The sequence below is a fragment of the Eschrichtius robustus genome, chromosome 9 (genome assembly GCF_028021215.1).
Source record: "Eschrichtius robustus isolate mEscRob2 chromosome 9, mEscRob2.pri, whole genome shotgun sequence".
In the NCBI taxonomy this organism is placed as follows: Eukaryota; Metazoa; Chordata; class Mammalia; order Artiodactyla; family Eschrichtiidae; genus Eschrichtius; species Eschrichtius robustus.
The window spans coordinates 60,878,992-60,903,730 of record NC_090832.1 but is presented as its reverse complement, the minus strand read 5'-3'; positions in this window follow the sequence as shown (position 1 = coordinate 60,903,730).

The following is a 24,739-nucleotide window of genomic DNA, read 5'->3' as shown; positions in this document are numbered from 1 at the left end:
CACTGGGTTCTGATCCATGCACAGCGGGGGCCTACAGAGGTACAGGGGAAGGATCTACATTAGGCAGCACTTTTGGAGAGCAGATTTGTAGCTTAAAGGAAAGTTATTTCTGCCAAATCATGTCAAATGTGTTGTTTAGCTAAGTTCTCTTCCCTTTCCTTCTTTTCAGCTGGATGTAATGGTGTCATTTTATCTCCACCCAGGAACTTGTGTCAACAGCTCCCTCCATGGACCATTTGCTAGAGTTGCAATGTCACAGTGTCAGAAGCTTGTGTGTGTGTGTGTGTGTGTGTGTGTGTGTGTGTGTGTGTTTGTTTTGTTTTTTTAAATCTAGAGATAAATTTTTGTTATGTCTGTGACCCTCCCTTTCCCTTTGATGTCTGTTCTTAGCTGAACTCTCTACTGGTCACACTGAGTCCGCACAATCCCCAGTCACTTGTGCTCCAGCAGGCCCCACTTTCCCCTTCCACCCGCCTTTTGCTGGTTGGGGCTCTCTTTGTTACTACTTTAGTGCTCTGTCTAGAAATATTTCTCAGTTTCTACATCCCTTAATGGTTCAGCTATTTAAATTTTACTGTCTCTAAAATGTGATTATAGTAGGGAAGAATCATATTAGTATGTGTTTGTATGTGTGTCTGTGTAGATGTGTGTGTATCTGTAGTTTTTGTTTGTTTTTTAAACAATTGAGATCAGGATTGAGTATTTTCTATTAAAAACCTGTTGCTCCTATAGGCGTAAATGCTTTAAGCCTGACCATGATTGTAAGAGTATCTGATGACAATGTACGGACAGGCCTCCTGCACTGAGCCTTTAGCAGAATGGTTTCAAGATTGTTTTCATTTGTTGCCTGTTGAGAAAAGCCACAGGGAAATGTCAAAGTAGTACTCAATGACATGTTAGACTACTTTTAAGCAAAGGGTAATTTTTAATTTTTTATTGTTAGTACAATTGCCTGTGTGTGTTTTTCTTTCCTCTGTATCTTTATATCATGTAGTTTTCTTTGTCCTGTACAGTGGCCCTTTGATTGCCAAATCCTTTCTTGCTCTGTGATTTGGATGGAGTGGATTGTTTCTCTCTTAGGGTTCTCTCATCAGATTTTCCTTAAGCCTTGGGATCTTCCCTCATTTCCTTTGTCCCAATACATGAATCAGAATGAGAGTGTCTCTGTGGGAGGGGAGGGAGAAGAGAGGAGAGTTGAGCAGAAGAAAAAATCTGCTTTCAGAAAAGATGCTGTTTCTTAAGGGGTCAGACCTGAGGGGAAGTGTTGAAAGTCTAGCAAACTTACGAATCTTCCCCTCCCTTCCCCCAGCTCAAACCCCTAACACAGGGGAGATTCAATATTGACTGTCATGTTATCCACCAGAGAATTTTACTAATAAAATTATATCCCAGCTCTACTCAGGGTAAGTTTACATGTTGCCACAATGATGTATTTTATTTGATTTTATTATTAAACTGTCTCAGCAATTCATCTGAAATTGAGTCATCACAATTGAAAACTAAAAGTTTTACTGGAAGATTGTGAAATTTTTATACAAAATGGATTTCTCCCATGACAGATTGTTATTAACTTGGAATGCCCAGTGACAAATCAGGTAGGGTAATACTAGGACACAACTTAACAGCATTTATGGTTATCATGTGTACTGCTTTATTATCATCTTTTTATTGTATTCATAATGTAGAAATAATATAGAAGAGATGTATGGTTTATCAAGTGATGACCAGTGGCATATTGCATCTTGTTTAGAGGGAGGCAGTCCTCTTGCCTTGTTGGGAATATAGAGTTTAACAAGACACTTGCCATCATTTCCTTAACAGGGATAATAAACAGAACAATTCTGCATAAAAGCTCATATCAGCTTCTTTCATGCCTTTTCTTTTCAGAAGGCTGCCTAAGGGTTTAAGCAATTTACTGGTCTGACCCGCATCCTTTCTCTGCAGTCTGCGGTTCTTTTGTTTAACATTAGTATGTGGGCAAACAGCATTCTGAGCTGTGCAGAGCTTATCAGCCCGCGTTCAGTCGACCAGAACCCTATTCTATGTATCTAAGCAGGGCCACATTTAATACTTCACAGTGGGAGCATCTGCAGTTTCCAAAAATGACTTGTTTATCAGATAAACTCTGTCCTTGTGCTGACAGATGTGGTGGATGGTGGATCTTCAGTATCATACTTCTCTACTCTAAGGCTTGTACAAAATATGGTATGCTGAGGGACGGTGAAACCCAGAGTCATGACAAGAATTGTTTATGTAGCCACTCTCCAACTGCACTCCGAATTCACTTGCTGGGTTTGGGGAAATGAAGGCAACTCTCAGTTTCTCTTTTGGAATTGAATAAGTAACTAATTCCCATGTTACCTAAAGTGTTAAGAAGAGGAAAGACATTTTCACTGTTAACATAACATCTTATGATTTCATTGGTAAACACTGTAAGGTGCCTTAGTACCATGGTCTCTAAAAGCCGGGAGCCTGAGGGGGCTCACTGAAATACTGATCACCATTTACCCAGTGGTACCAAAGTGTTGGGAAATTAGAAGAAGTGGGCTTAGGAGACTTATCTGCCATTAACCCAAGATAACGCTGATATAGTCTGTTAACTCAAAATGATCTTTTCTTTAAAATTTTTATCAGAATTATTAGAACTTATTTTAAACACATTGAGGAATTATAAAAACCCTGCTTCTAAAACATACAACTCCAACTTTGAGATTTTGTACTATGGGCATGTAGTATTATGCAATTATTTTGAAAGCATTGCCAGCTTTGCATATGTATGTATACATATGCAGATATGCAAATATTTAGTTTATTAACGAAAGGTATTATGTATGCCTTTTAATAACTAAAGCTTTCCTAATGCTGTATTTTTTCTCAAAAGAATGAATTAAAGGATTTTTCTTTTTGAAATGTGCGCTCTTGGGACTTGTTCCCAAGAGAAGTCTAGTTGTGATAGAATGATCTGGACCTTACCCTGACATTTTAGAAATTCTAAAGTAGCATCCAAAGTGATGTTAAGGAACACAGGTATGGACAACCTAGTGCCTTTCCACTAGGATTGCTGTCACAGAACAAGTACTGATTTTAACTGATTAGGTTTGATCCTTAATGCAATTCACATTGCTTGTGGTACACTTATAATTTAGCACATATGTTACATTTTTGCTCCTACCTATAATTACTCTTCATACTAAAGCATTTTCCCTCTAATTATTTCACTAGTGGTAGCCCCCTTCACCTCTCAGCTCTCTGCTAATTAAATACCTTTAAACATGTCTTTGTTATTAATTGTGAAGTGTTGCCATGACCATCTGATAAGATAATTATTTGGAAAACCAATTTTAAATTAGTAATTTAAACTTCAGTATTTTCATATAGAAATAAAGGCAATATAATAGAGCAAAACAATAATAGAGCTCAAGTACCATGAGCTACATCTTTGAAGCCTATGTGGTCAAAACACAAGCAAAGTACAATGTTACTCCTAACAAAAGTATAATTAACATGACATACATATCGAAATAATTCTAGGAAACATGATGATGTGTTTTTGAATTTCCTCCATATTTGCCTATAGGCTTTAATGCCTTTTTTATGTATAGTTAAATACATCCATGCACTGCCTTTATACAAGCAGGCTTATCAAAGGAGCAGCCATTAAGAAATATATTCAATATCAGACTAGAAGACATTTGTGTGCCTTCCCCTACTCTCACTAATGTGTGCTAGCCAACTGTTCATGCAGAAATTGTAACTGTTAATGAGGGTTAAAAGGAAATTTTAAATTAGGTGTCATCTTTTGAGTAAGGTACCTCAACTGTTATATTCTGTCTAATATTTATTTTCTATCTTGCCTCTTGCTCTGAACACAGCTCACCACTAAAAACTAAAACTAAAAAATAATTATTATTACAAAATTTTTCAAAGAAACCACACACATACCCTTTCCTGGCCCTGCACATTTCCTGGGTCTAACATTTCTGATTGCGCACTGTTTTTCCTGACACTAAATCCCGTGCGTCATATGCATGGCTGCAGACTTTGGCCTTTTCACCTGCTGTTTTGGTTGGCTTTAGATGCAAAGCAAAGAATATGAAAAAGAGAAAGGGGGAGGGAGGGAAGTTTGGAAGACTGAAGCTAAAAAAAAATGGCAAATGTTTTTAGCGCCTTCATCTAGACATGTGTCCCCTCACTCTGTGACATGGCTGCTCCAATGTTGCCATGGTGAGGATTTCTAATCATCCCTACACATGACAGGCTCCTATTTGTCTGCACTCCCTTGGGTGTAAATTTCTACGCTTAAAAAAAAAAATCCATGTGAGCGTATCATCCGCCGTGCAGATGTTTCACTGCTTTAGAATATCAGGCAGCTGCTTGTGCCACCGTAGACAGCTAATTGGAGACTGCATCGTAGGAACAGAGGCGTAATTATGGCATAAATACACATCCTCTGGTGCATCATTGTATCTCTATTAACAGAAAATTTTAAACAGTGCTCAGAGTGTAATTAGTGTAGTTGATAAAGTTGTAAAACATGTAAATAAGGGAAATAGCAGGTACGTGGCCAATCCGCTATCCAGCACTAGGGGATGCAGATTATTGCCTATTTAGAAATAATTAGCAAAGCTGCATTAGCAGAGCCTGTGTCCAACAGAAGCAAGGCAAACATTTATTCTGGTAACAGCTCTTTCTGTGCTAGCCATGAAAATCTACTAATATTGGTAATTTAGCCCTCATTACCAGAGGATAAAGCATGAAAAGAGCTCAGACATGAAATATGACAAGTAATATTAATTTTTATTCCAGAGGAAAGGATGCTTCCTTGGGTTGCATGCTGATTTCTCGGCAGGGTCTCAGCAGTGCGTGCAGAGGCGGCAGTGGGTAGCTGGTAGTTGAGAATTCAGGGGATGGAGCTGACTCCCTGCTGGAGGTATACCCTGGGGTGGCTATGACAGTGGCTGATGAGGCATGCCACTGTTAGTGCCCAGCCAAACCTCAGGTCACAGTTCAAAACAAGCACTCAGCCATTAAACTTCAGTCCTTATGGGCCTGTGAGGGCTTATGTCCTCGTTCCTGCTCTTTTCCACCCTCCCAGCCCCTTTTCTCCTTCCTCTCCGACATTTCTTTTTTCTCCCCTGGAATGATTTTGCAGAGCTGTACAGGCAATCAGATTGATTTTTGTGCTTGCACCGCCCTTTGCAACGTGCTCCTGATAATGAGCTGCTGTTGTTGAAAAGGAGAGTGAGGGAGGGGTGGTTTCAGCTGCGCCTGAACTACGTTGTGAGCCCTGGATGAGGAATGATCCTTTGGCTCATATACATTGAAGACTGTGTCACTGAAGAATATCACCCTGTGACCAGGAATCATGAATGGCAAAAATTTGGAGCTTGTTTTACAAATACACTTCCTAATGAAGAGAAATGCAAAAGCTAGTTTCAGAAACCTCAATTCATTTTCCAGACAGTGGGATAAAAAGGCAGAATGTTTGGGGAAGAGCCACCTTTTTTGCATTAATCTTTGCCACTAGCTTGTTCTTTGTTTTACCCTTGAAGCGTTAAAAAAAAAAAAAAAAAAGCAGAATTAAAAACCAAGCCTATGAAACTAAGCATGTTTTGTGGCACTTGTATCCTTTACCATTATCTCCTTATGTCCTTATGCACAGGTATGGCTTCTTTTTATGTGCTTCTGGGCGCATAACACATGAAGAACCTATTTCCTGAATTTTATATTGAACTGCTAGGAAAAAGTTAGTCAATAACCAACTCAATTTCCTCCGAGTCTGAGTTTCACTGTATGTTCAGAATGCCATGCAAACGGTACATCTTTAAAAAAGGGAAAAAAAGAGGTCTGACATTTCAGAATTTTTTTTAAATGAAAGTGGTACATTCATAAACATGTTGAAGTAAAGAGATGGTCAACCTTCTTTTTCAAATATAAAAATTGAGAATCCAAATTCTAGCTTCTCACAGAATAGACAATGAAAGTTGTCTCTTATCCAGTGCACACTGAAAGTGAAGGTGGTGTTTGCTACAGCAAACATCTTTCTATTCCTCCTTTCTACTTTTTAATCTTCTTAAAGGATAATAAGGTGATGGTGGCAGCTAACTAAAAATTACCTTTACTGTTGTAGGGCATGTAAAAAGTGACTAAGACCAGAGTTACCCATGTGTTTTCAACCACACAAGCCTCGTGAATACCGATCAGTATCTATTGGGCATGGTCACACATGAAATGCAAAGGTGCACACTTGCGTACATGCGTGCCGTACCTATTGATACCCGATAGCCACAAACACACACTGTTACTGCAAAACAGACTCTGAATTCTGAGGGTGCATTTTTTTTCTTTTTTGCTTTTCCACTTCTGAATGCAAAGCAACAACCCTGACCAGGCTTTAAAGCGCTCTTTCTTCAATTTAGCTCATGTCCCTACCTCTTATGAGCTGAAAATTAGCACTGGAATTGGAATCAGATGACCTGAATTAAAGCTCTGAAAAAAAGTTACCTTGGGCAAAGTGACTTCCTTGGCCTCAGTGTCCTCAATTGTGAAATTGAAAATATCTCCTTTGTCTACTTCAGAGGGTTACGTGAGAACCCAATGATATAATACCTATAGAAGGACTATGCAGACTGTAAATATGACATAAATTACTCTTTATATGATTTATCCCATTAGTATTTTACTTACACGATTTACTCACTAGACAGTGTTATTACTATATCAGCCCCCCACCATCACACTGGGACATTTGCCCGCGTTTTAAAACGGAGCACAAATAAGCTCAAATAATGTCAAAATTAATCTCTGTGTCTGTACAGTGCCAAAACTGCTGATTCATAAATGAAGTTGCAGTCAACCAACCAGATGTTTCTTCCACAGGATGCCAAACTGCTACTTTAACTGATTTTTATCCAAGAAACTTACTATGTATATGGGGATTGTATAAACACTGCATTAATCATTTTCATTTCAAGTCCATGTAAATAATTTCGTGTAGATCCCACATGCCTTGCTAAGTGCACACTTCCTCACTTATTGGAGACACAGCTTTCACATTCTGCAAAGTGAATGGCACTCAGAGAGACCGCCTAGAGGACAGTTATGCCCAAGTCGCAGAGTTTTCCCAAGGGACCTGCCAGAGGAGCCCGCTGCTGAACAGCCCTTGTTAAGAGAAATCCCGTGTAGGACAAAGCTCTGATTTGAATGAGCACAGTTGTTTTAACCCCTAGTTTCCTAATTTCCTCTGTTGGTTTCTGGTGTTTGACAAGCAGTTTCCGTTTGGAGACGTTACGCTACTCCTTCTACCCCAGCACGATACCCACTGCCTTCACTAAATTGGCACCAGAACAGCAGCCATTGCCAAGATCTATGCAAGGGCAGGAAGGACTGAAAGGGAACACGAAGCAAAATGATCCCTTAATTCAAGTGAATTATTGTTACCTTTCTTCACATATTCCTTCTCTCCTCCCTCATTGTTCTCTTTTCAAAAGAGAAGTAATAGGTTCCAAATCAGACCACAAAGAGGATCTTCAGAATCAAGTTAAATTGGAGCACAAGGATTGGGGCTGATGGGAATATGGATTTGCAAGGTGCCAAGTCTGATCTAATTTACGTCCATTTCCTGATTTCCAGCCTTTTGGCATTTATTGAAATAGGGTTTCATTATAGAGTTCTTGTATAACATATATTCCATATATGTCGTTTTAATTTTAATTCAGAGCACATAATTGTATATATTTTCTTCTGTGAAAATCTATGTATGTATGAATGGTGAATTCGATGTGCCAAGTATTTAGACTAGTTTTATAATTTCGCTGGTGCTTCTCTAAGTAGCTTTCTCCAAAGGGGCTTGTAACTCATAATCACAGGGGCTGTTTGTGAATATATTTCTCTAGGTCAGAAATTTTGCCAATGCTGACAGGCACCCTGGACAGCTTTTCAGAAATCTCCTGGTTATTACTCATCCATTAGAAAGGAAAAAATGATATTTTACATCAGTAGTTGTTTCTCTCTTTTTCCTTTTAAATTACAGAAATAAAGTGCCCATTGTAAATCGTTCATGCTGGCGGACAATATTGCATGCAGATCAGGCAGACAGCTCATTGGATGGAGATGGTATGGGGGTGGGGGAGGCCTTTGTGAATGAGTAGACACTAGAGAGGTTCTGAAATGGTTTTAGTCAGGTCAAAAGTAGCTCGTCAGTGGGCAGGAAAGCTAGCTGCCCATCCTTTAGGGTACAAAAAGGCTAACACATTTACCTCAGGAGTTTCTCATTAAGTTGTTTTAATAATAATAAAAACATGTGCTTGCTATTACTCTACTTGCATTTTCTGTACTCTAGCTTCTGGGTAAACAGATCTTGAAAAAACAATAGTTATAATAGTTGATGGCCTAAATGAGATTTTAAAAAAATTCCTGCAACCTTGAAAAGTAGAATTTAGGACAGCTGGGATTCAGAGAGAGAAAAAAACAATAAAAATGAGTGTATTGAATTTCAGTGTTCATAATATTAGGGGGAATTTAAATTTCCTTCTTTGTACTTTAACATTAGCATTAACTTTAGGGCTCCCTCTTCCACTCCACCTCAGAATGTCCATGGTTGGGAAACCTTGGAGATGGGAGATTGCATTAGAACGGCAAGCTTCTTGCCAAGAAACTAACCAAACAGCAGTAGGAGATCTATTGGTAAAAGAGCAAGAGAGGATTCTAAATTCACAATGGTTTTTGAGAACAAACTTTTTTTGGTAAATTTCTTTTTAAAGAATAAGTAGGTGTCTCACAGAATCCCAAACATTGTTGCGTCTATTGAGCGTGAGAAAGAACTTTTAAAAGTCCTCAATTCCTTATGTGTAAATGGAGAAACATATAAATCTGGAAGAAAGGTGAATAATAGAAACAGGTAAAATATTGGCATATATCATGTAAAAGCCATTATGTTCTTGTTTGCTTTGCCTTCATCTTTATTTTTTCTAAGTTAGTTCATTCAGTTGACCTTTTTTCTTAATAGTCAAAAGCTGGTCTAATAAAGAGAAACTGAGTGTTCGTCAATGTTCTCAAAGTTCTAGTTTGTTATCAAACCTCTTGAGGTACAGGGCTTTGATTGTTCTGGAAACATTCTGGTTGGTGATGGTGATAACTGAATTGTTCCACACTAAGTGAAGTGTTACTGACTACAGAACTAGGACTTGATGACTGCACAGGCAAAGCTCTGATCAAAATTTCTGTTACTGTAGATTTATTGAGCATTTATTTTGTGCCTAGCACTCAAAGCCCACAAGTAATGAATTGCTGAAATAAGCTGCTCAGACAGCCAGAACTCACAGTGGCACAGTCATTCCAGCCAGTTCAGATATCCAATTGAACAGTTTATTGTCTGAAATTTCATGTCTCCTGGGTTGTCCTGAATGAGCTGAGACAAGGCCACCAACAGCATACTCCGAGTTCTTCTCTGCTTGTCGCTATTTTGAAAGGTCCTGGAGCTACTGTCCCCCTGGCAAACTCACTGTGCTCTTTTCAACATGAGCTGATTCTTTTTCAGTTTACTGAATGCCTTCAGAAAACTAGAAAACATAAGGAAAATCTTTGTGAGTTTTCTTTCAAAAATGGATAAGATAGGCGATCATAGGTCACCCTTTAAAAAAATCCAAGTATTCCATCATTCCTTTTGGTAATTCCTTTTGGGATGGGAATTATTACTATTTATGTCTTTCTATTTCTACTTCAACCTAATTGGGAAGATGGGGGTGTGTGTGAAGTATCAGACTTGAGAACTGAAATAAGTGAGAAGTAAAACTTTTTCTATGCAAAATTTTAGTGCATGGAAAATAGCCAACTTGGTTCAAAGTAGAAAATAAAGAATAAGAGATATGGATGACTAGGAACTGTAGACAATCATTGTGACAATGAAAGAAAGGAGAGAGAGGAAAGAAAAATGAGGAATGGATAGGCCAACCCAAGATCCTTGATTCATGAATACTTGTTTAGCATGTTGTTTGTATTTTCTTTTTCTTCTTTATTCATAACGTATACATTTTTTTCTTCTTCCTATTTTGCATCCTTGCTTTTACCATATAATTTTCCTCTAGATATGAACAGGTAAAGGAGAAATAATTGTCTTCTTGTATCACTGACCTATTAAAACATATGAGATAACAGAAAAACAAAAATAAGACTTGTCCTCTGTTAAAAGAATATGGAAGACAACTCCCTCTTAAATCGTTAAACATCTAAATATGTGTGTGAGGTTGACTATAATGTCCTGTCTTAAGTTTAAACCTGTAGATGAGAGCTACCACTTTTCATGGATGTATGAGTTTTTTCAAGGATGCTACCATTTTCCAAAACATTCTAGAATATCCTCTTTTAAAATTTTTAATAAACTTAGTTTATTTCACAAGTCACATGAGAATATCAACCTGTTTCTTGTTCAAATTGATTTTACCAGCTCTTTTATTATTAATTCCATTTACTTTATTTTATTTTGAGTATTTTCTATACCCCAACATCAAAGTATGTACTTGAAATAATAACTCCAACAAGGAACAACAACAACAAAAAACAGATAACGCAGTAAGAGTGTTTCTACCTACATTTCTGGACTTCAGGCTTTTATTTGTTTAATTAATTCTAAAATATTTTGTTTATCTCCATTATAGTGTAAAGCACAAAACAGAGAGGGGAAACATGTGTATGTGAAGTTGAAATCGTTTCTATTAAATTGAGGGCCGTAAGGCAACACGTTTTACTTAAGAGAGTAAAAATTTAAACCAGAATAGAATTAATGAATTTCATTATTTCTGAATACATTAACTGGAATTAGATCCTAGTCTGTGAAGTGTGCATAAATGCTTCTCTCAGAGGGTATAAGTGGTTTGGGTGACCAGTGTTTTTGTATCTTAGGCTACAGTTACCACTGGATGTGGGAGGGGTTCTAGACTTCAGAAAATGGGTTTACAGGTACATTTTAGTGAACTTTTTGGTCTAAGAAGAGTATCAACCACATAGGATTTACTTGTGGGCTTTGAGTAGTGCCTAGCACAAAATAAATGTTCAATAAATCCACAGATCAATAAATCTGATCAGAGCTTTGCCTGTGCGGTTATCAGTTTCCATCATTTGAAAACTATACAAGGTGTGCATCTCATGTTGACAAATGTCTTCTAATTTGTCAAATATCTGTTTGATTAAACCATCAACACACTTATTTCTGTGTAATTTGTGGTAAGAATATGAGAGCCATACTAATAGCAGGATGATCACAGATTGGTAAGAGAGACAATGCTAGTTGAATTGGGACATATTTTACCTTTTGTATACCAGAACTAAATTTTAATAAAGAGCTTTCCTATTTCCTTATATCACTTTTTCTTTTGTTCATTTCCACTAATGAACCCATTGGTGTATTTGGACTATGGATATTTATTATTTGATTAGAATGTCTTGCAAAGTATATCTGCAACATCCTTGGAATAGTTTTATTTTCCGCAAGTTTGGGGCTCTGTAATGCGGCAAAGTTTTTGTTCCTTATCAGTTAGCATTAATACAGTTGGGTCACTTGTTCTTTTCAAGGAGACTCTTCATAGACTTTTTTTTTTTTTTAAACATCTTTATTGGAGTATAATTGCTTTACAATGTTGTGTTAGTTTCTGCCGTATAACAAAGTGAATCAGCTATATGTATATGTGTATCCTCATATCCCCATGTCCCCCTTAGACATTTATACATCAGTCTCAAAATATATTAGTAATCATATACAAACTTGTTCCATCATGTCTTTTTGCATTAATAGCTTGGTTAAGGCCCACTTTATTGTTGGATCAAGGCCCTTTATTTCTTTGTTCTCTCTCTGATCTCCTACTTCTTAGGGACAAGCAGAACATTTGCTTCTTCAGAATATATGAGTACAGAAACAAGCATGTAGGCCTGTGGGCAGTAGGATTCAGTTTCCATCTGTTTGTTCTGAGTATATCCCAACGGCGTATTTAAGGTGAGCTTTCTTACCCCGCTGCATAGATCTCCCATTGATTTCAAAAGGATACTGAAAAGGGCATAAAGAGATGAAAATCTGATGCTAATCTTAGAAACTGGAATTCATTTTCTTCTTCCAGTGGGTTTTCATCATCTAGTTTATTCTTATCATTTTAAAAATATTTCTATCTCTATCCACCAAAGGTAGAAGTTATCACCAAAGGTGGAAGTTATCACAAAGAGAGAAAGGGAGGGAGAAAGATTGTTTTCAAATTCCAGACTAATAATTTTTACCCAACAATTTCTAAAAACAAGCTTGAAAAGAAAATGCTTCCTTTAAATTAGCTGCCACTGTGCAAATTAAATTAGTTCAATAAGTAATCTGATCGTGACTTGCTATATCATGTAGCTAATTAATATATTATGCTTTGAAGAATTCTCTCTATATTAAATGTATATATAATACACATTTTATGGCTGATTTTGCAAAGCAGTTTTTAACCAGCAATAGTTGCTGTGTGACAGCTCAAAGTTAAATTTGGAAAGTAAACTTTAAAAAGATTAGTTATGTGTGCCAACTTTTATCAATACAAGCTGAGCCTTTTAAAAGCAGTAGTTCACTTCCCTTTTAAAATTGTTCATTATGGGTTTAAATTACATTTCATTTTACTAAGTGTTAACAGCCCAAGTTTGTGATTCCACTTTAATATTATCATCTGAAAATTAAGATGGTAATGAAAATCAACCTTCATGATTATTCCCCAAGAATGAATAAATGTGGTAGTTATTGTGTTCTTAACAAAAAAATATATTAATGCTGCTATAAAAAAGGCATTTAAAGATCTAGGTTTAGAGTATCTCATTAACCCTTGAGCATATTACTCAAAACTGGTCTCAGATTTCATAAACACTGATTGTTCCCTTTTTTTTTGAAAGTATTTATAAAAAAAAAAAAATCACCTAGATCCATTTCAGTACACATGAATTTAAACCACTTGCACTTACATATTTATACATATATGTATAAATATCAGGTAATGAAATTAGCATATACAATTATTTTTATGAAGAAAACCAAATCATTTTGTAAATGAATACTATTTTAAATATTATTGAATACATGTTCTAAATATCAGCAAATTCAAAAGATAACGTATTTTGCATTTCACATTGTTTAGGTGTTGTTAGAAAACACACCTACCAAAAGTCTCTATCTTGGGAGGGAGCATACTATGACAAATAGCTTGGGAAAAGTTTGCAAAAAAATCAGGTGCTTTCAAAATATCAACTATTATTAGTCCTGCTTTTCTGAGTGAGGAAACTGAGTCTTAAAGATTTGAAGTAACCTGCCCACGTTCACCGAGCTAGTGAGAGATGCAACAGTGTGAATCCTGTACTAGACTGCTTCCAGACTTTTTGGGGTGAGGGGAAGAGGTGATTTACAAAGTCTACTTTATTATACAATACAGTACAATAGAGATGGAGGGAGAATGAAGGTAAGACTTGCTGATTCTAAAAAATTTTCATTTTTGTTTTTGTGTGGTAGCAATCTACATAAGAGAGAGATCATGAGGGTCCAAACTAGGATAGAGGCAACTGAAATTTAAAATTATATTTGGATGGTAGAAGTATTGAAGGTCAAAATCAAGAGTGTTAGCCAACTGACTGGACAGGAATTGAAGAGAGAGATGTGCTAACAAGATAGAAGAGAATTGACTAAATAGAACAGAGTTTACTCTATTTTTTTAAAGATCAATGCAAAAGGAAATTAAACTGGTAGCCTACCACAATGTTTTAACACTTTTCTACTAAAGGAATCTCCTTTTACCTACTGCGCTTCTAATTTGTTAAAAAAAAGAAAGAAAAATTTTCTTCTTCAGACTTGATTATTCTAGAAAATTTAGTTCTTCAAACTCTAAGTTTTTCTTATGTTTTCTTTCTATATGCTTTTCAAATATGTTTCCCTCTCTTATAGTGGAGACTCACTAGCTAGATTTAGTCAAATTAAATGTTCAAATGCCACAAGTGCCTCTGATATAAATAATCTGGCATTTGGGGGGCAAATTTCCTAAGTGATTTTATAAAGTATGTCCAGATTGACATATTGTAACTTTTTCTGCCCTCTCTCCTCTAAAACATGGGTATATATAGGCAGGTAGGTATCCTTACCCAGAATAACTTAATGTAATTCATTATATCATTCACTATCAAAAATACCCTTCGTTCAATGAATTATCCAAAAAAATGCTAAAATAAACTGCACTCCCCCCACCCTCACCTCGTTCTGCCAAATTCTCTATTCCTGAGTGCCGATCAGCCCGTCAATGAGATCAGGGTGTCTGTGTGTTAGAACATCTTTCCATTAGGTTGCCATGGCTCTGAAGCAGCCACACACCCGTCTGCCCATCTCCTGTCCTGGTAGGGCCCAGAGGCTGCAAGTTGTTGCCAGTACCTTTAGCTTTCATTTGGTTTTCTTGCTTTGAAGCCCTTGGCTCAAATGTGGCTCAAACAATCTTCAGTTTCACCAGTAGGTGGGGGAACTCATTTCTTTTTGCTTCTTGTTACCTTTTTTTTTTTTCTCCCTCTTAGGTGCAGCATCCTTTCCTATGGCCTTTCTCACAATACCACTGATGTTCTCTGGGCTTACAGTTACTGCTTCCTTGAATGTAACAATGAGGAATCAGCAGAAAGATATTTTAGGAAATAAGAAGCTCAGATTTAGATCTGTTGACTAAATTAAAGATTAGAAATCAGGGAAATTAATCAATTTTAAATGGACTTTACATGTTGTAATTAAGAGAACACTGATGGCCCTTGAGAAGTGTCTTCATTTGAGAAGTCAGATATAGATAGAAGCCAAATTTTGAACAATAAGTATCTAGATGATGAAAGGATTGCATATAGTTTTCACTTTAATTCCTTTGAAGGAGACAGAACAAAATACAATTAAATAAGATGAAATCTGCTCTATTTTTAAAGATCAACAGAAAAACAAATCACTCAACTCTTTGAGTAACCTACGGTAATGTTGTAACAATTTTTCTATTAACCATACTTCTGTTTAACCTACCTATGCTATTTGTGATACAAAGATGGGGAATATTAGCCATCATTTTTCATTTGCAGAGAAAAAAAATACTTATGGTTTTCTTCCTTTGTGTTTTCAAACACTTTCCCCTCCCTTATGGGCAAGAGTCACCAGCTAGATTTAGTTAAGGAATTTAAGTGTTTAAAGATAAAGAGTTCTTCACTGCAAGCGATGGAGACTAACTTGCCAGAAAAAGGACTCTAGAGGGTGAGCATCGGGTGGCTCGCAGCAGTAAACAGGAGTCAAAATGACAGTGATCTATCTAGAGATTAAATCGTGCGTTAGTACTTGGAGCTCTGGCACGCGTTAAATGAATATATGTGGACTGGCAAACTTAGGTATTCTTTGAAGAACCTTTGGCTCCCATAGTGCCCTATCACAGCTCATACAGTTGGGGAGTTCACAGTGCCAGGCATGTGTTCCCATTTTAAGAAGCAAAAAGAAATAAAAATATAAAATAAGGCAGATATTCACTGAAGATGTATAAGGTATAGCTGAAATTTTTAAATCATTTGCCTCCAGGAAATGGTGACTATGACCTGATTGAAAATTAGAATTGGTTTGCCCGGTTTTTACTAATCAATTCTCTCAAAATATTGACATATACTGACTAAACCTAAGGTATGCAATGCAGTCAGTCTACTCAAGAGTTATGATTTAAAACGTAGACTCAGAAAATCTGAAGCTAAACCCAGATAATGTATTTCACTCTTAAATCATGTTCACAAAGAGTATATCACAACAATTAATAGTCTTCATCAATATATTAATATGTCAAGTAAAAATTCTCATGCATGATTTTCACTACCTTATCTTACAAATTTTGCTTAACAAAATAAGCTTATTAAGCAAAAGGCAGCTCAATTCTAAAATCCTTGGTCACATAAATTTATAGAAGAAATATACCTATTATATTAGAAATAGCTAATAACTACCATAACTACTCAGCTCAGCTTGATACATCACCCAATCCAAGTCTATCTAAAAACATGTGATGTTATTTAATTTATTACCATGTATTATGTGTCTTTCTCAAATTCTACTTCAAAGAACATCTAAGTATGTCAGTCCAAATATACCCATTTAACAAATGCACTGAGCCTCAAAGATATAATACACATTTTATTCTCTCGTCTGGGACATAGTCATCTTGACCCCTGTATACCACTGTTAAACACAGAGGATTTATTTTGAAGTTTTCATTTAAGGAATTGAGTTATTATTCTTTGCTTGACCTTTGTCCATGGCATATTTATCATGATGCCCTGTAAAACTATAATGTGTGAGAAAAGTAAGAAAAGGAAGTAATGTATTTGTGATTTATGAAGAAAGGAGAAATAGGTATGAATCAGACTTTTAAAATCCGTTCATAGATACCTCTCACATAATCCATTTATAATTTAAAAATCCCCCCTAAAATTATTTTTATACATTCTTAAAACAATTATTACCAAAAGTAACTTGAAATGAATCATGATCTGTGATTTCTAGGATCTATTGCCAGGTATTGTTTATATTTATCACTGAGAAGAAAAGAGGGAAACAACATTATTTTTAAAAGTACAGAAAGAAATGTTTTCAAGCTGTTCCCTTAATGAACTAGAAATAGTAACCCTGTCAATTCATATAAAAATAGTGTTATAAGCCTGTGGCATCTATTTATTACTGGAGAACAAAAGGCTTCATCCATTCCCTTTAGAGAATGACATTTTTGTAATTCGCTGCCCATTTCATTTGTTCCAAAGGCCTTAGTGGGGTGACAAATATCCCACAGAAATGGCTACTGATACTTGATAGGATAATGTGCAGCCCCTCAGGACAAGGGCAAAGGCAGCAAACTTATCATCCTTTAGTTTAGCTTAGCATGGGTCAGTAACAGCGCCAGAGGTGACAGGAGATGTTAAAGTGTGGGAAGCAAGAGCTGGAAGCTGTAGCAGGGGGGTTTTATAGTTTATCCTTTCTTTTGCCAAGAAGCTATGGAGACAGCTTGAATCACATTGTTGATTTGGTTCACTGCACGCCACACTAACTGTTTCTGGAAAAGAAGAGCAAGGGGGAGAAAAATCCAACACTCATGGGTCATTCTCACCAACAGCATGTGGCATTTCAACATGTCCTATAGGAGTAGGAAATGCATATTTAATAGTTTAGCTTCAAGTTCATATTTTAAGAATGCATTATCCTGCTGGAAGGTCTGTGGTGAATAATCAGTAGGACATCACCATTATATCAACCTGATAATTTTGCAGAGAGAAAAGCACTAGCTGTGTTGTCTTTCATTTTGGGAATATTCACAATATCGTTTTCTTTGTCAGAATGGGGGGGAAAAAAAAAACTACTAGTATGACTCTTCTTAAAAATTTTAACTTAAAAATATTCCAAAAATGTAGTACTTTGAATTTATCATTAACACATGTCCATTAAGGACAATTGACTTGCATGAAATCTGAATATACCTATTTTATTCCCAAGAAAATTAAATCAGTGTAGAACTCTCCCTCAAAATATTGTAAAAGAATGATATGCACCAGCTGGTATATTACTCCTGATTCTATTAAAAGATCATGGGAGCAAATTCTTCTAAACACTTCCCTGTTTAAAAAAAAGAAGAAGAAAGTAAAAAGAAAAATATAAGTTCTTCATTAGGCAGGTATCTCTCGTTATGGCTGTCATTGCACACAATGACAGAAAAGTGATGCTTATGCTGTGATGTCACTAATGGCACAGCTGGTAAAATGGTTCCTGTTTTGCAATATTAAGAAATCACTTTTTATGTTACATGTGATTTGAATTAATTTGTTTTAAAAATTAAATGATACAAGGCAAAAATTCCTAAAGGACCGATAGGATAAAGAACTAAAAATGGTGACCTTGTTTCACAAGCAAGATGCTAACTCCCCCTGAGTAATTAACAGCTTTGATGAGCATTTTGAACCATGATGTCCTCCGTAAGAACTGTCAGAGCCTCTCTGAAACATTTACTTTTCTTAAGCAGAGAAAAAAGGCCCACTTCTGAATCTTGTCTTGCTAATATAGATAATAAGATGTTACCAACAGAGAATAATGAGCATTAAAACTTAAATATACTAAAGATATTTTTAATTGAATAAAATCCTTTGCAGTTCGACATAAATATAAGGAATGTTATAAAGCGTGAAGTATTTTCTAGCAGACTCCTTTTATTCCAGGCATATCTGGAAAATTACATAATGCTGAATTGCAGGAAGATGAAGACAAACTGATGCCTACTTTGAAATAAGTATGTTAAATAGTTCACATACTTTATCTCTGAAAACCTGGTTGTGTGCTCCTAATAGCACTATTGCTGGCTAAAATTTATACAGTACTTTTTCCATTGAGTTGGAAATTGGTCCCTTTTCAGAGAGAGGTTCATGTTTATTTCCAACGCAGAAGAACTTGTTTTAGTTTTGAAGGTAAATTGCACAAGTGATTGCTTTCATATATCATGTAATTCCGTACATGTTGATGGCTGTAACTTTTCTACTTAACACATTTTATTCCTTACCATGCCTGTAACTGGTTTAAGCAATCTGCGGGTAATTGATTTCTTCTGTAAAACAGATAACATTTGCTTAAAGCTCTTCTGATAGCTTTACAGCCTCTGCATTAGGAGAAGCGCTTCCGTCACCACTGGCATTCTTATAAAATGTAATTATTATATATCCATCAAAGACTAAAAGAAAAGGGGAATAGGAAAAGGAAGTGCAAGTATTTCCTGAATTCAGCACCATGGCAGTCATAATACTGCTAGCGCTCATCAATCCACTGCTCACCTGTTTCACCACCTTGGTCAAATAATCCACCCTCCCCTTGAACTTCATTGTTTATTTAAAAAAACAAGCAAGGAATCTTAGTCTTTTTCAAATGCTAAACTGTGTTCCAGCCATTAGGTTTCCTAATAAAAAATAAAAGTATCTTTAATTTGAGTAGTGACTATTTCCAGCTGTTTTCACATTTTTACTCATAACTTCAGAAAAATATGTAATAAGTTCCCTAAGTAAACAAGCTTCTAATGCACATAATTTGAATACAAATATATTCAAGTGGTCAGAATTCTCTTTTTCCGTCTTCCTTTCTCTTCTGTCTCTCGTTTTTGTTTGTTTTGTTTTTGCTATTGTGTAGTTTTGCCTTCTCAAGACCCAAACCAGTTGCTACTTTAAGGAGCTCTTGTCTTGAGATAAAAGAGGGGATGGTTGTGACCCTTTGTAAAGGGTGGTCTGTAACTCAGGAAAGCCAACCTGACTTGGTTTTCCATTGATTAGTGTGTGTGTGTGTGTGTGTGTGTGTGTGTGTGTGTGTATGTATACATGAGAGAAGACCACCATGAAAAAAGAAATATAATGATATTATGTTCCAGAAAAATTATTTGCTGTTCTAAGGAACTAACAGATATGACTTGATCTTTTCTGCTTTCCTTTTTTCTTTTTTCCCTCTAAAAATCTTTTTACAATAGAAAACTAATTATTCTTCAAATCCCAAGTATCAGTTCATTTAAAAAGTGCACTGTAAGCTTGAAATGTGGATAAGAGGAGATAGACCAGAATGGGATAGTTCACTTTGAGTTGATGGAGAGTAGTCTGTTTGAGTTGGGTGTTGTATTAGTTTAGTATCTATAATAAATATTTAGATAACAGAGCAATAAATAAACAGTACACCAACCAAACAGGTAAATGCTTTGTTTTTTTTCTATCATAATTAAATCTGATTGTTCTTCACTTTTGAGAGGAAGTCCTGAATAAGTGGGTACAAAATTATAATTTTTTATCTCTTGCATTTTTCTGTTTTCTTACTAGAATCATTTCTGCATACTTCATATATTAAGCATTGTTCTGCCTTTAGCTCATATGTTTTGCACACTGAAATTCATGGTTTTGAAATAGAAACTGTCCACATGGGAATTTCTTAACGAATAATTCTCAGGTTTGTTTATTTCTAATTCAGTTTCTTGAGTCAAAACTAATAGTGACATTGACTTCTCCTTGGCCTGGAAAGCTGTAATTTTGGTTCTAGGTGCTCAAACTTCTCTGGCCCCTTTTCGGTGCTGTTGCCTATTTTGCTGTATACTTTCTGTTAACTTCAGTCAAGGTCTCTCAGCTTTCCTCCGTCCTATTATGCGGCTCCCACTTCCCAGCATAGTTCAAGCCAGTCCCACAACTCTGTGATCAGAGAGAACTCCATCCTGTCACTTTGCCCCAAACTTAGCTCTTTGGAAGCCCTGCATCTTCCAGGAAGTCTTTGAGTAGTGATCAGAAGAGAGCTGACACACTCCCTATCCCCATACTTCTGCTACATTTCACCTAAACTTTTTGTAACCTCCACCATATGCCACTGAGTCTCCTTAGATGAATTTATGATCACAGTTTAGTATCTACTTCTTTTCAGTTATTGTGTTATATGACTGACACTGATTTATTCAAGTTTGTGTCATCAGTTCTGATTTTAAACTCTTAGAAGGTAGAATCTCTGCCTGAATAGTTCTTGTCCAATGACTACTGTAGCATTATATGTAAATTTATAACCAATAGGTATATTTTAATTATGATGCCATTACACATTTTCTAACTGTAAGAGAGAGTAAGCATTCTTTTTTTGTTTGTTTTTTTAATTTAATTTAATTTATTTTTTTATACAGCAGGTTCTTATTAGTCATCAGTTTTATACACATCAGTGTATACATGTCAATCCCAATCACCCAGTTCATCCCACCACCACCACCACCCACCCTGAGAGGAAGCATTCAATGGTAGGATGCCATTCGTTCAAAAAGTAGAAATGTTAGTAAAAGATTCAAGTCATAGATCATAATTTATTTCTTTTCCCTTGATTGATTTCAGGGCTTCAAATTTCAAAGAAATTTGCAAGTGTTATTATTTACTTTCTTGATAGATTACATGTGTTCAGTGTGCTTAGTTGTAGAGTTACCTTCTCTGAATTACATATGACACCAGACCATTAAGATGATGGGGGGAAAAATCTGTCTTTAACATTTTATCTTAACAATTGAAATGTTTTATCTTAACAATTGCCATCCCCTAATTTTTAGTACCAATTCTAAAATGATTTAAACTCTTCCTGAGGATCTGTGTCGTATATTTGGACTGTAAGTTCTTTGGGGGAAATATATCACAGTTTTTACACTGACTGTGTATAGAAGTCCCAGGCACAGCTCTAGGCCAAGAGATGCTTTTTACAGAAATGATGTAGAAAAAGTTGTTTCTTCAAATACCTAGTTCTAAATCACATCATTATGAATAACTTGTCTTTAATATATCAGCAATACCTTAAATTAGGTTTACTTTTTTAAAACTCAGAGAAATATCATTCAGAAGTGAATAACAATATATTACTAATACTTCGGAAAAATCAAAGCAAAAAGCATTGGCATTTGGACTGACTTGTGAGGTAACCCAATGTGATGGAAGGGAGGATTCTTATTAGTGATTTATTCTTGAGAAAGTGCTTCTAAGTCCAAGTACAGCATTAAATGCCTTTCTCAAGTTTCTAAGCGGGAACTTCTAAGTGACCTATGAATTGAAGTCTTTTGACCTTTGGGTATCAAGTCTTTTGACCTTTGGGTATCATTAGCTAAAATTTCTCTTCTAGCTAATGATGTTGTTAAGGCTGGTGTTAATACTCTTATTTTAACTGAAATTTACTTATTCTATGTGATAGTGGTGCAGAGGTCCCTAAATACGTTTTAATCTGAAAGGATGAAATGTTCTATAAACTTAAAAATAGCATTTAAAAATACCTACCTTTGTTTGTCCATTACTTTTTCTTTCAAGTATGGGTCTTTGGGGTTCCCATCTAAGTATTTGTGCCTCTGCAAGATATGTGTCCCAAGAATGTAAAATAATGCCAGTTTTAGGCATCAGATGTAATGTAATGTAGTGTAGTGTAGCGTAATGTAATGTAATACAGTATAATGTAATGCAGTGTAATGCTGACTCCCTTGATCCCTCCCAGGGTGTCAGCACAGTTCAGGACTCAAGAGCATTGCACTAGCAGTCGTGCAACTACACCAATTTAGCTGGGGTGTCTGAGAACTGTCTACTTCCTTAGCTCTAGATCTCAGCCACTTGGTCTGCGCTGCAGCTTAACCGGTGGCCATAGAGGTTACCAGGCTGAGTGCTTTGCATTGTGGCAGGCCAGAGAGGAGGAATTTAACATGGGAGAGTAGAATGTGTTAGGCACTGGGCCAGAGGCAGGTGCCAAGAGGGTCATGGACATGGTGATTTTGAAGCCAGGATGATCTTCGCAGCTCATAAGTGAGTATGAGTCAGAATGTGTTAGTTTATTTCATCCCATTCTTGTCTTTCTTTTTGTCTTTTTCCTATTTCTTGTCCTCTTAAAATGAGAGATATTCCTCTTTTAAATTCTGCCTTCTTATCTGTAGTACCAGTGCCTGAAACATAGTAAGCGCTCAAATAATTTTTATTGTATGAATGAAGACATGTGTGTATAAGTCTTAAGAGCCTAGACATTACTCCAACTATAGATAAGCACAGACATTCATGATTATTAGAATCCAGTGGGAATACTCTGTTTCCATATAAAATCACAACTTTATTTGGAGACCTTTAGAGAAATATAGCAATATCAGAGAGAAGCAAATCCAGGTCTCTTATATTTTACCTATGTTGTTGCAATGTTTTAATGTGGAATAAAAAGACATTTGACGTTGTTTAAATAAGTCTGAGTCACTCTAGTCTGGTCAAAATGTTCCAGTGTGCTAGTATACAAGGTTTCCCCTCAGGGAAAAGCAAAACTTAGAAAGAAATAATAATCAATAAGGAATGATAGACACTGAAGAATTAAAACTATGTTTTCAAAAGTTACTCTTAGGAGGAATTCTGAATCATCTAGTAGAGGGATCCTGACAAGGGCAGGGAACTGGGATCCATGGAGGACAATGAAATGACTGGAGCAGAAGAGAGCTTTACCATCCCCAGGAAAACCAGTACTCCTTATTCTCTCCCCAAGTCCTCTCCAGGTTTCTGTTATTCAACACTCTTATGTTACTATATTCCAAGAAAGTTTTGATTACTGTCTTCAAGTGGTAGCCAAATATAGGAGTCAGTAGGTCTACCTTCTTGCATGGGTACCAGGCAAGATCTCTGAACAGGAAAATGTATAGGCCAGTGCCAGAGGGCAGAAAATTTATATATTAGGCAAGTTTGCAAAATTCTTATTTTTCCATTCTTTATTTTTTGAAAAAAAAAGGACAAAACACACATTTATGCACACGACCCTCAAATTCCCTACATTTTTTACAGCAGTGTTCATAAGGAACATGACTGTTTAACCTGTCATAGTAGATAATGGTTCCAAAGGAGCTCAAATAGTAACGGTCCAAATATGATTTTGATTTATAAATATCTTCTTATAAAAGAAGAAATGTTTTACTAATGATGTGGCTGGCGAAAAATAAATGAGCAGTAGTGCTCCTACATTTGTGTTCAGGTTTATAAGCTATTAGGGGACTTCATAGCACTAAATAAGACTGAAGACAGATTACTTAATGAGTTCAGTCAGGTATTGATAAGCCACTAAAACTCCAAACCATTATTTATTGCTGTTTATTATTCTCCCATCCAAATAAAAAAAAGACTCTGTTTTATATTCCTAACAGGTATCTGAGAATTTCAGACTTAAAATGAGACATTCTAAAGTAAATTTTCTTATAGGCTATAAATTTTGAGATGTTTCTTCTTGGAGAAAGGTTTCATGTTTAGAGTTAACTTGGTAGGCACCAAGTTGGTAATGGCTATGGCCATTAAAGGTATTATGATATTTGGCTCATAGGAAACAATATGCTGCAACACATAAAGTTATCAAGTATTCAAAAAAGGCAGTCTTGCTTCGTCTATAGTCTCCTGGCAAAGGCTCAGGAGACATAGAAGGACATAGTGAAAGACAAGGTGGAGATGCTTGGGAAATTCTCAGGTAAAATTATGCAAACATTCCCACATCCCTGGAATACTCTCACATTAACCATCTCTAAAATCCATTTCTGGTGGTGGAGAAAATAATCTAGTTCACCACTGAACAGATTTCATCTGCCTCTATTAGCCTGTTAATGAAATAGAAAAAGAGTACAAGCAATGAGGAATAGATCCAGCTAGAACAGTCCTAAACTCAACCTGAAGCTTACTATGAAGCACAGTCGGATCCAGCCTAAATCATTTGACCTCCAGCCAACTTGAAGATTGGTGAGCATGGAAAAATGATTGTTATTTTAGGACACTGAGGAGAATAGGAGTGGTTCATTATACAGCACTAGTATGGAAATAGCTGGCTGAAACACATGCTAATGGTAATCTCTAGCGGGACTGATTAAGTACAGTTCATCCACATAGACATATTGAAAGGTACTGACTTTGCTGATTTCATCACTGTATAAAAAGGACATATCCTAAGTCACAAAAATTCTAAAACAACTCTGCACCTGTATATAAAGAATTAGTCATTAAGACGTAATTAGGGTGTATTGAAATCTGGCTCCAAGAATAATGTATAGAGTAATAAGGAACTAAACCATGAATTTAGTAATTTTATTTTGTGGAAGCACTATTTACAGCTTCCCTGTTTACTAAAATTCTATGAATTTTTAAGGCTAAAATGCTTTCTCTGAAATATTTCCTAAAGAGTTTAATCCACATA